This window comes from Lutra lutra, chromosome 4 (assembly GCF_902655055.1).
Source record: "Lutra lutra chromosome 4, mLutLut1.2, whole genome shotgun sequence".
In the NCBI taxonomy this organism is placed as follows: domain Eukaryota; kingdom Metazoa; phylum Chordata; class Mammalia; order Carnivora; family Mustelidae; genus Lutra; species Lutra lutra.
In genome coordinates, this window is record NC_062281.1 from 70,983,899 (window position 1) to 70,997,266 (window position 13,368).

Here is a 13,368-nt window from a genome sequence, read left to right on the forward strand (position 1 = left end):
AAGACTAGTCATCTCTTATCAGACCTGCTATAATGGCTTCACGTTAGATACAGCATCTCATCATTCTCGTCCTTACCTCCCCCTTCCACCACTGCCGGAGTTCTCTTTCTGCAAGATTTTATCCCCTGAACTTTGGGGGAGCAGCACTGCATGTGTGGTAAACTGCTAATTGGCATGTGAGGCCCTTTACAACCAGGCCCAACCTGTTCTTCCATCCTCACTTTGCAAGACTCTGAACCCCACCTACATTCTAGGCACTCAACATTTTCACCCCCCTCCACGCAAGACATCTCAGAATCAGTAGCAAGGGAGGGGTGAGGGAAGGGAGGGGAAATGCGTGTACTGTGTCCTCTGAACCTTTCTCTTACTGTTTTCTTGGTTCCATGTCCTTTCCTGCTTTCTCCGGCTGCTCGTCTGCAGAGTCCTGCTCACTTGTCACATCTGGGAAAACTCTAACCCTCCAGAAAATTCCTTGATCCTACTTGGGGATCCTCTGTGTGGAAGTATTAAACAATCCTTATGTCACTGAATTTATTTTTTTATAATAATAACTTTTATTTATTGTTTACCTGCCTGTCTCCCCGTTGGAAAGTGCTCTTAAATGCAGATTGTCGTTTTCACCTTTGTATAATCCATCTAACCAGCGACTAGCACAGGGTCAATACTCACAGGATGCAGACCTTACTGAGCAATAGTTCTCATTGCAAGGCTGGGTGACAGCCATCAGGGGAACAGTCACAAGCGGGATGAAGGTCTGCCTGGGGCTAAATGGAATATTGTCTACTGGGAGGTTGAGGTGTCCTCAGTAGCCTCCTTACAAACCCTCAGACTAAACCTTCTCTCTCTCCTTTTTTTCTCTCTCTCATCCCAAATGTTAGCTGTGTTACAGCGATAAGGTTCTACCTTGCTGGGCTTTATTTCTGTCTCAGACTTCAGTCCATTTCTCTGTTTTAAATATTTTAAGTAACTGGGCTTCAAGCTCTTGCCCAAAAGGGACACAACATTTCTAAACATCAAACAACAGCCCGTAAGTGCTAGCTCATGATATCCTCCCTGAAATAGAGACTCTATTTCTAAAAAAAATTAACACCATTATCAATTTCCCTCTCCCCAACACCAAAAGATGACTCCAAGGATTTCTATAATTAGTTGACTATCACCAGAATCCATGCCCTAACTTTTCTGCCACTGCCTTTCCCTTATACCTCATGACTAAAGAGATGTCCCTGACCTCCTTGATTGGGTTCTGTGCCTGCAACTCAAAACCTCAAATCCTCTCCATCTTCTCACACTGTTAGAGTCCCTAGTTACTGATAATTTTCCCCTTTTTTATATATGAAAGAGGTAGACACACTTTGGGGGGGTGGTCCTCAACCAAAATACACTTTCTGCCTTTCCACCAAAACTGCTCCAAAACAAAGAATACAACCTTGGGTTCGCATTTCACAACTAAAAAAAAAATAAATAAATAAAAGCCTTACTTCAGATAGAAATCTACCTCAACAAGAAACCTTAAATTGAAGGTCTTTGGCAAGGCCTGCAGAAGCCCATGATGATGTAGGTGACAGAATATGCCACCCCCCCCCCCCCCAAATATGCCACTTTGACATAAGGATTATTTTGAGCTGAAGGCAATTGAGAAGAAGCAAATAAAAGAAAAGCTCTCCACCCTCCCCCATTTACCTAAAAACAGGACATAAATGTCCCCTTTCTTCTATCAGGAAGGACAAAAGTTAATCACTGGAGACAACTATAGATCCTTATCAGTCCCAAGGAATCTATATAGTAAACTTTATTAGCCCTTACCTTCCACTAATTTTCCATATATTTTATTTGCATTCCCACAATTTACCACTCATAGAAACTTGAAGCCATCTTCCTTTTCCAATGTTATATAAGCCCAAGTTCTAACCAACCCTTTGAGTTACTCTTCATTGAGGTTTCTCTCACACAATGTACATTGTATGAATTGTTTTTCTCTTGTTAATCTATCTTTTGTCAGGGAACTGACAGAGTAGAAGGAAAAAAAGGAGATTTTCTTCCCCTATAAGGACATGGAGTAGACTGCTTTCTCAAGAACTATGTGATACCATAAAGTGGTCAGCTTCTAGCCAACACACCAGAACAAGATCATCCACAGGTGTTATAAAAATATATACATATTTTTCCCTTTATAGTTCTTGTTATCCTCCTTCAATTTTTCTATTACTGACTGGCATCAAAACTTCCTTAAACCATGTCTTTCTTTTTTGCCCTGCTATTCCTTCTTCTCTATTCCTTACTTTACCTATATTCAGGACCCCTAAGAGCTTTGGATGGCTGTTGCAAAACTGAGATTACTCAGTCTTAACATCTTTCTTTAAATTGTTGCCTTTGTCCACCCTTTCCTTCATTTTTCTTCAAATTCTTCTTCCCACCCTTAAAACTACAGCTTAGCTGTTTCTCCACACAATGCTAGGGCATTCTTCCTATATTTTGTACCAGTTAAACAAATAACCAAATCCAGTCTGGACCACTTTTAGATGGTTATGTTTATTTATTTATTTATTTATTATTTATTATTATTTATATATTTATTTGTTTATTTATTATTTATCATGTTTATTTCTCTGGCAATTTCACAGACAAGAATTTTCTAGGTTCCAGTTTATGTCTACACAGTTGGCCTTGAACAACATGGGCTTGAACTGCATGGGTCCACCTATATGCAGATTTTTTTATAGTATAATACTATAAATGTATTTTTTCTACCATATGATTTTTGTAATAACATTTCCTTTTCTCTGGTTTAATTTGTGAAAAATACACAGTCTATAATACATATAACACACAAACTATGTATTAACCAACTGTTCATGTTATTGTTCTGGTCAATGGTAGGCTTTAGTAACTAAGTTTTTGGGGAGTCTAAATTACATGAGGATTTTCAGCTATGCAGAGGGCTGATGCCTTATACCCTTGTGCTGCTCAAGGGCCAACTATACATCTCTTACTCTGACTACTGATAGTACTTGTAGCAATTCTTTATTTTCCCAAAGAAAATGCAATTTTACTTTTTATTTTTTAAAGATTTTATTTAGTTATTTGACAGTGATAGACACAGTGAGAGAGGGAACACAAGCAAGGGGGAGTGGGAGAGGGAGAAGCAGGTCCCCCCACCAAGGAGGGAGCCCGATGAGGGGCTTGATCCCAGGACCCTGAGATTACCACCTGGGCTGAGAACAGACACTTAACAACTGAGCCACCCAGGCACCCCAAGAAAATGCAACTTTAAATCAAACAACTCCAGCATGGGTGCTGCCATCTGGAGGCACTGAAGTTTTATGTATGGAAAAGTCCCAATCAGGATAGTCTCCTTATAACCACACCTTTTCTCAGCTTCTATATGGTAGAAAAGACAACACTATGACAAAAATAAAATTGCCCCATTTTTTTGGTTATTTCAAAAGACACCCATTTCATTTATGGGAGCAGACTTTTTTTTTAATTTTTTAAATTTATTTTCAGCGTAAAGTATTCATTGTTTTTGCACCACATCCAGTGCTCCATGCAATCCATGCCCTCTCCAATACCCACTACCTGGTTCCCCCAACCTCCACCCCCTGCCCCTTCAAAACCTTCAGATTGTTTTTCAGAGTCCGTAGTCCCTCATGGTTCACCTCCCCTTCCAATTTCCCTCAACTCCCTTCTCCTCTCTAACTCCCCTTGTCCTCCATGCTATTTGTTATGCTCCACAAATAAGTGAAACCATATGATAATTGACTCTCTCTGCTTGACTTATTTTACTCAGCATAATCTCTTCCAGTCCCGTCCATGTTGCTACAAAAGTTGGGTATTCATCCTTTCTGATGGAGGCATAATACTCCATAGTGTTTATGGACCACATCTTCCTTATCCATTCGTCCGTTGAGGGCATCTTGGTTCTTTCCACAGTTTGGCGACCGTGGCCATTGCAGGAGCAGACCTATTGATATCTCCTAGCACTGGGCAGGCTCATTATTACCTGGCCAGTCTTGTGAGTTCTTACCATATCTGGCCCAACCACTTCCTTAAAGTATTTAAATTCCTCTTTGTCTTCTTCAAGGACTATCATTGATCTGGACAGTCTATCAGTAATTGTGTTTCCTTAAAATGCAAAGGCTGACCCAAAATGTTACTATATTCTTCCTCTCTCTCCTGGACCTGACAACACCCTTGAAATGGAAGTCAAGAGCTTGGCAGGAGATCTTGAGGACTTGGATGCTGCGCCTGACCACATTTGAGCCACCTTTTTGTCTGGAGCATCTCCACTATGGGCTACTCAAGAATTGAGTCAAAACACTCACATCTTGGGGTGCCTGGGTGTGTCACTTGGTTAAACATCTGCCTTGGGCTCAGGTCATGATCCCAGGGCCCTGGGATCCAGCACTGCATTGGTCCCCCTGTTCAGCAGGGAGTATGCTTCTCACTCTCTCTCTGCCCATTCCCCTGCTCATTCCCTCTCTCTCTCTCTCTCTCTCAAATAAATAAAATCTTAAAAAGAAAAACTCTCACATCTTCCAGGTCCTGCTATAGGAGATAACCATCACTGCAAACAATGTGGTAAAGAACATTGAACTTCTTGGCCAAGAACTTCAAAAGACTCAACACACAGTGCTCCACAACTGACTGGCACTCAGTCTGATCTTTGCACCCAGAGGGGAGACATGTGCTTTTTGGAAGTGACTGCTGCATATGTGTTCCCCCAAATTTCTCTGACATTTACATCATAAACAAGAACATTCAAGTTGCTAATGAAGAAATGTACCCCATTGCCACCACAGTCCTGACCCCACTGTCAAAGGACTTTCCAACACTAATTTTCTGGAATCCACTTGAATAGTCTCTAGTCTTGTTTTTGTTCCTTAACACAATCCCTAATATTTTTTTCTAATCTTGTATATATTCCACCCCTCCCACCTCAATCATGTGCTTTTGTCCAGAATCCTTCTCAGTTCTAGACTACTGTCAGAGCACAACAGGTGGTTTGGCTCTTTCTCCAAGAACAGTGCCAACACAAAATGCTGACTTTGTGGTTCATTTACCAAACTTTGACCAAAATTCCACACAAATTACTCTAATCTCTAAGATTGTTTTGAGACAAACACAATGCACAAACCCAACAAACACAGACCTTTCTCTTTTGCCCAAACCTGCTAACAAAGCCAGGCACAGACCCTCCAGTTTCCCATTCTTTGTCTCATTATTGATTAGTTAAGATTAGAACTATTTGTCATGATTGATTCGCTAAGATCAAAACTCTTGGTCCTTCTGAAACTTGCTAACTACCGAGAAAAATATTTCCTGTTTAGGTATCTGAGGTTTCTGCTTGCAAACAACACCTACTGTAAACCTCCTAAATGCCATGTGTTCATTCCTTTCCACAAATATCTAAGACAAAGCCACCACTGAGACACGGATATTCAGATCTGGGTTACACTCCAAATCGCAATAGTCAGAATAAAATAAACCTCTTTGCTTGTCCAGTTTTTGTCTCTGATGTAAGCCATCGAAATATTCTCCAATAGTCAGGAAGTGGTCTGTTTGGAATCAATGGAGGATTTCTGGGGAAGATTGTAAGCTACAATTTTTTTTCATGGTCTCATGGATATTTATTTTACGTTTTGGATTTTAAATCAATGCTACCTTATTTATTTTGTTTTTCAAATTGTTCTAGATTTGGCCATTGGGAGCTCTTTTAGGTTGAGTCTTATATCCCCCCCCCCTTTTTTTAAATTAACATATAATGTATTGTTTGTTTCAGGGATACAGGTCTGTGCACCATACTACATACCGTGAGTTACAATTTTTACCTCAGCTTTACTAAGCCCTTTGCTACATGAATGCTTTATACAGATTCAGAGATGTAACTGGGCTAACTTCTTTAGCTAACTTAACCTTTAGCTAACTCAGCTCTCATTCAGTTGCTGTGTTAAGATAAATTTCTCATCTGGCACAGACACACAAAACAGACAATAAAACATTAATAAATAATGTAGACTTCTAGTAAAGATTCCACTTAGAAGTGGTAAAAAGGACAAAAATTGCAAATCACACAGCAAAACTACAATGCACCTTTGAAGAGTCTTTCTCTTTTGTTTGTTGTCTTTCTCCTCTCTCCACTCCCCTCCTTTCCCCTCCTCCTTTCTCTTTACCTCCCTTCCCTTCCTCTTTTTCTCTCTCATCCCATTTCTGGCCTCTTTTGGGGCTTCTCTAAATCCATAACGACCCCTCTCCCTTAGCAAAACAAAAGATCTCTTCCAGAATCCATTTTTCTTAGAAAGCATGGAAATAGGGTGGGATGGATTGGGGACAACTCTTTACCTTATTTTTTAAGTTTTAATTCTAGTCTTATGCTTTTTTTTTCTTTTCTAAAAAAGGACTTTAAGTAATCACTACACCAAAATGTGGCTTAAACTCACAACCCAAAAATCGAGAGTTGCATACTCCACCAACTGAGCCAACCACACACCCTTAGTCTCATGCTTTAAAAAAAAAAAAAAATTGCGTGTGGGAAGGTTGGCTCATTTAAAATCTTTTAAAAATTTTTGTATTAAACATACTTTTTTTTGTTTGTTTTTATTTGTCAGAGAGAGAGAGAGAGAGAGAGAGCAAGTGCAGGCAGAGGCAGAGAGAGAAGCAGGCTTCCTGCTGAGCAAGGAGCCCGATACAGGACTCTATCCCAGGACCCTGGGATCATGATCTGAACTGAAGGCAGTGGCTTAACCGACTGAGCCACCCAGGTGTCCAAACATACATTTTCAAGTTAAAATTAATTCAGTTTTTCCCTTTTCAACCACTTTTAAACTTTTTGTTCTCATACATGTGTTCCCACTGAGTTCTTGGCAAGCTACATTAATTTCCTGCCATCTAGAGGATATCACAATGACTCGAAGGACTTGCAAAGAAATTCCCCTTCTTTACTTTAGTGAACAAACACTTGGTTTCCAACATTCCTATACACTTTCATAAGAGAGATAGAGACTGTAGCTAAATTCTGTTCACTCTGATGCCGTCATCTTACTAAGCTCTAGGATGGTTTATTTCTCCTTTCCAGCAGGGTCATAAAAGAAAACTCTTGAGGTTTGCTCCTGTCAGCTTCCCTCTACCTTCCTCTAAACCAAAAACTATCCAGTACAGGGTTTAGCTAAAGAAGGCCATAGTTGCTCCTCTGCTTGGTGGTTCTAAGTCTTTGGATCCTGTTTCCAGTGGAGCCCTACCTAGGAAGATACCAGAGAAGAGCCCTTTCTTTTGTGAATAATAAACCATTGCCTACCCCCAGAGATGTATATCCTGTTCTACTGAACTTACTGGTTTCACTAAAAGTAAACAGATGCCTAAGGAGTGACTTGATTCAACTTCTGGATGTATGTCACACTGATAATACTCCTAACTTTATCCAGTTATTCCCTCTTCGTCTTTCTTCCCCTCCCCTTCTTCTTCTAGTGGCTTGTTGAGTTCCTTAGTGGGGACTCACTAAGTGGGTTGTTCTCTCCTTTGAAGAGATAAGCCATCTGAGATCTCCACAAACACTCTTTGGACTAAAGAGTGAGACCAGTGCAGTTATAATGAGACTGCTGTTAGCCACTTCCCAGTCCTACCAAAGACTAATGCTGGAGTATTTCTTTCTATACCACCACTACTCTTCTGGATGTCAAGGTATATGAATAACAGTAGAAGAGGGGGAGTGTTAAAACAAGGTAGCTCAGAAGAGGCTAGGCAAATTCTAGGGTTCAGCCAGACACCCTACTGCTGATAGATAATTCACACGTGATCTGCAGGTAGTTGATGACTGGAGACCTATGTTATAGCATTTAGATGAGCAGCACCTAGGACTCTGTTTTAGTGACAGTCAGTGGTACTTGTAATAACAAGTGGTCCATAGGTATGTGTAGTCAAATATTGTTGGTGATTTTCTCTAGAGGCAATAAAGAATGTAAAAGTGGCTAGTAGCAAAGCCTGTTCTGACTCTTAAGAAAAAACTGGTTTGAGAAACTCAGACATGAATTTTATTTTGTAAGTAAATGATGTAAAATTAGGGTGGAATATCAAGTTACCTAATACATCTAAGCTTAGAAGTGAACAAAGGGTTGTCCCTTTCAGAGGTGGACAAAAATATATCCTCAGCCCAGTTAGATGGGATAATGCTATTATAAATGTTTAAGAAAAACATGTTACTAATAATAAGCATTATCATTTCAAACGGTCCCTAAGCAGATCTGAGGGGGAAAAAGATAATTTTGGAGATTTTACTTATCACATCTAAATACAAATACAGTGGGGGAAAAAGTAAATACATACATACCAGCACAGTGGGAAGGACAAGGTATAAGTTTTACTTCTGTTTTGTTTATTAGTGTGTTAGCTCCAGTGGTCTGTTTTATTCTTTGATAGTCCAGTAGTGATTTCTGTTGTGCTGTCTTCCTGATTTTGAAGAAAAATTCAATTTTACTCTAGGTGCCTATTTTTGATATTTGCTTTATATTATATGTATTAAACTTACGAAGGCTTTTGTTTAACTGTTTTTGTTAGATAATTTACAGTGCTTACAGTCTTAGGAACACATATACTAATAAAACAAGATCCACTGTTGATGTTATGTCTTGCAGTTAAAATTGTTATACAAAATAAGTAGGGGCACCTGGGTGGCTCGGTCGGTTGGGTGTCTGCCTTCGGCTCAGGTCTTGATCTTGGGGTCCTGGGATTAAGACCTGTGTAGGGCTCCCTGCTCAGTGGGGAGCTTGCTTTTCCCTCTCCCACTCCCCCTACTTGTGCTCTTTCTCTTTCTGTCAAATAAATAAATACAATCTTTAAAACAAAACGAAACAAAGACATTATTCTTTAGGCAAAATAATTAAAAATTCTTTTCTATAGATTCTAATTCTCTGCTGAAAGCTTTTCACCCATTTTGCCTATATTTTTCCCCATTTTATTTAAAGTTAATCATATTTTATATAAAATAAAAGCTTTGTTTTCTAATTGCAATATCAGGATCATCTATGTGTCTTTGATTTTACTTTTCTTTTTGTATTACTATTATGTATTTCTGCTTCTTCATATTTTTAAAAAACATTTTATTGTATGTGGGACATTGCATTTAACTGTAGAGGCTACTGATATCTTCCATTAGCAATGATTTTCTCTTTTCTTTATCAGATAGAATGAAAAACTAGTCAATCCAATCAGATCTTATGCTGGGTTGCCAATTTAATAACATTTAGTCCATCTCTGGTTCATCCCCATTCTTCATGATTGTTCCTCTTGGGCTTACTAAGTAAGTAAGTAAGTAAGTATAAGTAATTTTTGAGAGAGGGTGGGGCATGAAAGCAGAGGAAGGGGTAGAGGGAGAGGGAGAGAGAGAATCCCAAGCAGGCTCCATGCTTAGCATGGAGCCCAATGCAGGGCTCTATCTCAGGACCTTGAGAACAGGATCTGAGCCAAAATTCAGTCCTCAACCAAATGAGCCACCCAGGTGCACTGGTTCTCTTGGGCTTTTGATTGATACCCTGCATATTCTCTTTCTTTCTCAGCCCTGAAAGATCTACCTTTGGCAGATTTTAAACTTAGTGCCCATCTTTCACAGGTTAAAAATGTGGTAAATGCCCTGAAGCATCTATTGTGGGTTTGCTGAAGGCTCCCTCCCTCTGATGGAAGTTTGTTTCCAAAGCTCTACAAGACAAGTGATTATTTCACTCTGCCTTTCCCACTCAATCTTCCTCAGTTTCTGGTACCATCCCAGAATTCAGCACATGTCCCACGGGGACATCCAACCATGTATTTTATATTTTCCATATTTTTTTTCTTCAGCCTATATAACTACCAAAAAAAAAAAAAAAAATTCCACTACTTTCTCTTTTCCAACTAGGATTTATCTACCTTGTATCTATGTGCATAGGTATAATTAATTATACAACTTTTATCATGCCCTTTGTTCATTTCTTAACTTTTTCTATCTGGTTGGTGAGATTTAAATGGCACCTTTTGACTCCCACAAATACCTATACGTGGTGATTTTATTTTAGTTTTCCTTTCCTTTCTCTCCCTTCCCCTCATTTTTTGACTTGCATTCTTCCTGTTGGGCAGAATATATGTTTATATTCTACTCTTTGACCCATGCCCCTACTCTTATTTTAGTATTAGCACTACAATTAAATATATTAAATGCTCACCATCAGTTATTTTGATATATTTTCCAAGTCATCTTTTGTTTAGATGAAATTCATCTTCTAAATGGTTTTCCGAGAAAGGTATTTGAGAACAGTTATGTGTTTCTATAGCCCTCATACTTCAGCTGCATACAGAAATCTGACTAAGAATTTATGTGAATTTTTCTTAAAATGATGCTCCATTATTTATTGCACTGATTTTTATGTTGCTCTTGAAAAGTGTGAGGTCATGCCAATATTCTTATCCACATTAGTAAACTGGTTATTTTGCCCAGGGGCCTTCATGATTTCCTCTTTTTCCTTGACATCCAATAGTTTTACTAGGATAAGTCCCAGAGTTGTTCATTTCAATTTTACCATTTTTCTCTTATTTACAGAAAGTCTCTTGGATTATAGTGATGAATACTGCTTTTGTTCCATTGCTTTGTTTTCTTCTTCTTCCAGGACTCCAATAATACATATGTTGAATCTTCTTTGCCTTCCATTTTAAGCATTTTTTCTCAGACCTGTTCATGTCATTTTCATTCCTTTAGTTGTTTCCTTCTTTTCTTCACTGATATTTATTAAAATTCTACTTGAATCTTTCCTGCCTTAGTGGTAATTTGTTCCTCACTTGTGAGACAGTTTTGTCTTTTCCTCCAAATTTTTCCTGATTAGATCAACTCTTGTGGCTTTCCTTCCTGTTTTTGCCCACTGCTGTTCTTAGGTTGTGAACTAGACTTTCTACATACACATATACACACATATCTAATGCTTGTTTGAGAATATTTTAGTTTGGAGCTTGGTCTTACAGTTTTGTGTGTTTTGAGGGATAATTTTAATTTCATTTTACCTTTTTTGTTTCATTTTAGAATACTTTTGCATTGTGTTGGTCTGATTTTTTAAAATAAGTCTTTTGTGGATGATTTCCTACATGAAAAGTATTTTATTCCATCAGTATAGTGAAGTATAATTCCTTTAACAAATAATGTTTTTGTGGTGGCAGTTTTATGTAGGTAGGGGTGAGGTGGGGTGGCTGGCATGACTTATTTCTTCTGTTTCTGTAGAATCCTTAATTTTCCCCCTTCTTTCTTTACTTTCATTGCCATGTCTTTAAGGGACACTACCCACTTGTCAGTGTAGCTGATTCTTCCTCAAAAGTAATGCTTTCTGAAGCTTCCACTTCTGGTCTCTTATTTTCAAGTTCTATCTTGACAGCCAGTGCTATAACTTACCAAGACCCAGGCTGTGTTCAGTATGTTGGTACTTAATGTTTGACATCTTCTTTCAAGGTTTGATTTTGCCTATGCTTTGCTTAATCATCCACTCCCTTTTTTATTTTTCAAACATTCTCTGAAGCCCTGCCTCTTCCACTCTCAGCGTCTAGATGTCTTGCAGGAGTGGAGGATGCTTTTTATTTTATTTTTTTAAGATCTTATATTTATTTATTTGACAGACAGAGATCACAAGTAGGCAGAGAAGCAGGCAGAGAGAGAGGGAGGGAAACTGGCTCCCGCCGAGCAGAGAGCCCGATGTGGGGCTCGATCCCAGGACCCTGGGATCATGACCTGAGCCGAAGGCAGAGGCTTTAACCCACTGAGCCACCCAGGCACCCTGGAGGATGCTTTTTAAAATTCAGTTTTCTAATAATTGGATGTTTGTGGTACCCTCTGTCTCCTGATATTGCTAAAGGCTTGAATCACATATAATTATATTTGCACTGGTTGTACATAATATTTTTTTGAAAATGTGTGGAGAGTTTCTAGTTCAGGTGGTTGACATTATCCTCTAGACCCAAGCATAACTTATCTCTGTTCCCTCTTAACAATACAGATTTATATTTGTTCATAAGCAACTCGAATTCATTCATTTTCATGCTTTCTAATAGTCTATCAATTCTTCAATTTATTACCAATTCTTACAGGTCATTTAGGTCATTTAGATTGCATTTAAGATTTCACTATTACCCCAAAAATGCTACAAAGAACATACTTATGTCTATTTCTTTGTTCACACATCCAAGCATTTCCCTAGGGTATATGTGTATGTCTGAAAAGTGCTGGCTTAGAGAATATGTGCATTTTTAAGAAGATTTTATTTATTTATTTGAGAGCAAGAAAGAGAGAGCGGGGTGTGGAGAGGAGGCAGCAGAGGAAGAGGGAGAAGCAGGCCCCCACCTGAGCAAGGAGCCAGGCACAGGCTGGCAGAGCAGAGCAGAGGGCTCAATTCCAGGACCCCAAGATCATTACCTGAGCTAAAGGCAGATGTTTTACGACTGAACCACCCAGGCACCTCAAGAATACATGCATCTTCACCTTTACCAGATATTCTCTAACTGCTTTCAATAATAGTTGTAATAAGTTACAATTCTACTAGCAGTGTTAAGGAATTCTCATTTTCTACACACTTCAATTATTATTTCAAGGTTTACATTTTTGTCAATCTGATGGACTATTGAAGGTCTGGTTTGTCTTTTCATAGTCTTTGCCTAGTTTTATTTTGGGATGTTGTCCTTTCTTAGTAAGTCCTTTGGATATTCTAGGAATAAACTTAAAATTCTGTATTTTGTAAATATATTTTCCAAGTTTGTGCCATATCTTTAACTTTCTTAAAGTTATACAGAAGTTTCAAAACTATAGCACTGTCGAATCTATTATATTTCTCCAATAACATCTACATCTTTTTATACATTGCTTTATAAAATCCTTCCAACCACCAATGTCATGAACATGTACTACTATATTTTCTTATTGGAATATATCTTGTTTTTACATCTTTATTTAAATGGAGTTTATTTTTGTGTAAAATGCCAGGTAATGATTTTTCCTCTGCAGATAGATACCTGCTCCAACACCACAAATTCATATTTACCGAGGCTCTTCCTTTGTTCAATTATGCTCAGAACCAGCTGAGCACTTAAGGCCTTTCATAATATCTTTAACCACATCCTTCGGGCTTATCTCTCACCACACCCTTCTACAGTAGCATTATTTTCTTGTCAAACCAGACTACTTAATGCATTCACTCTTCTTGAATAACAAAACTCTATTCTTGCTCTCTCCACAAGTCACGTTCTCTTCCTGTCTTTTCTCCTTACTAAATTATAAACTTCTTCTCAAAAGACATTGTCCAATTCACCTCTGCATATATAATATGCAATCAATAATTTGGCACTGATTGAACAGACTTCCAATACTTGTCCAGG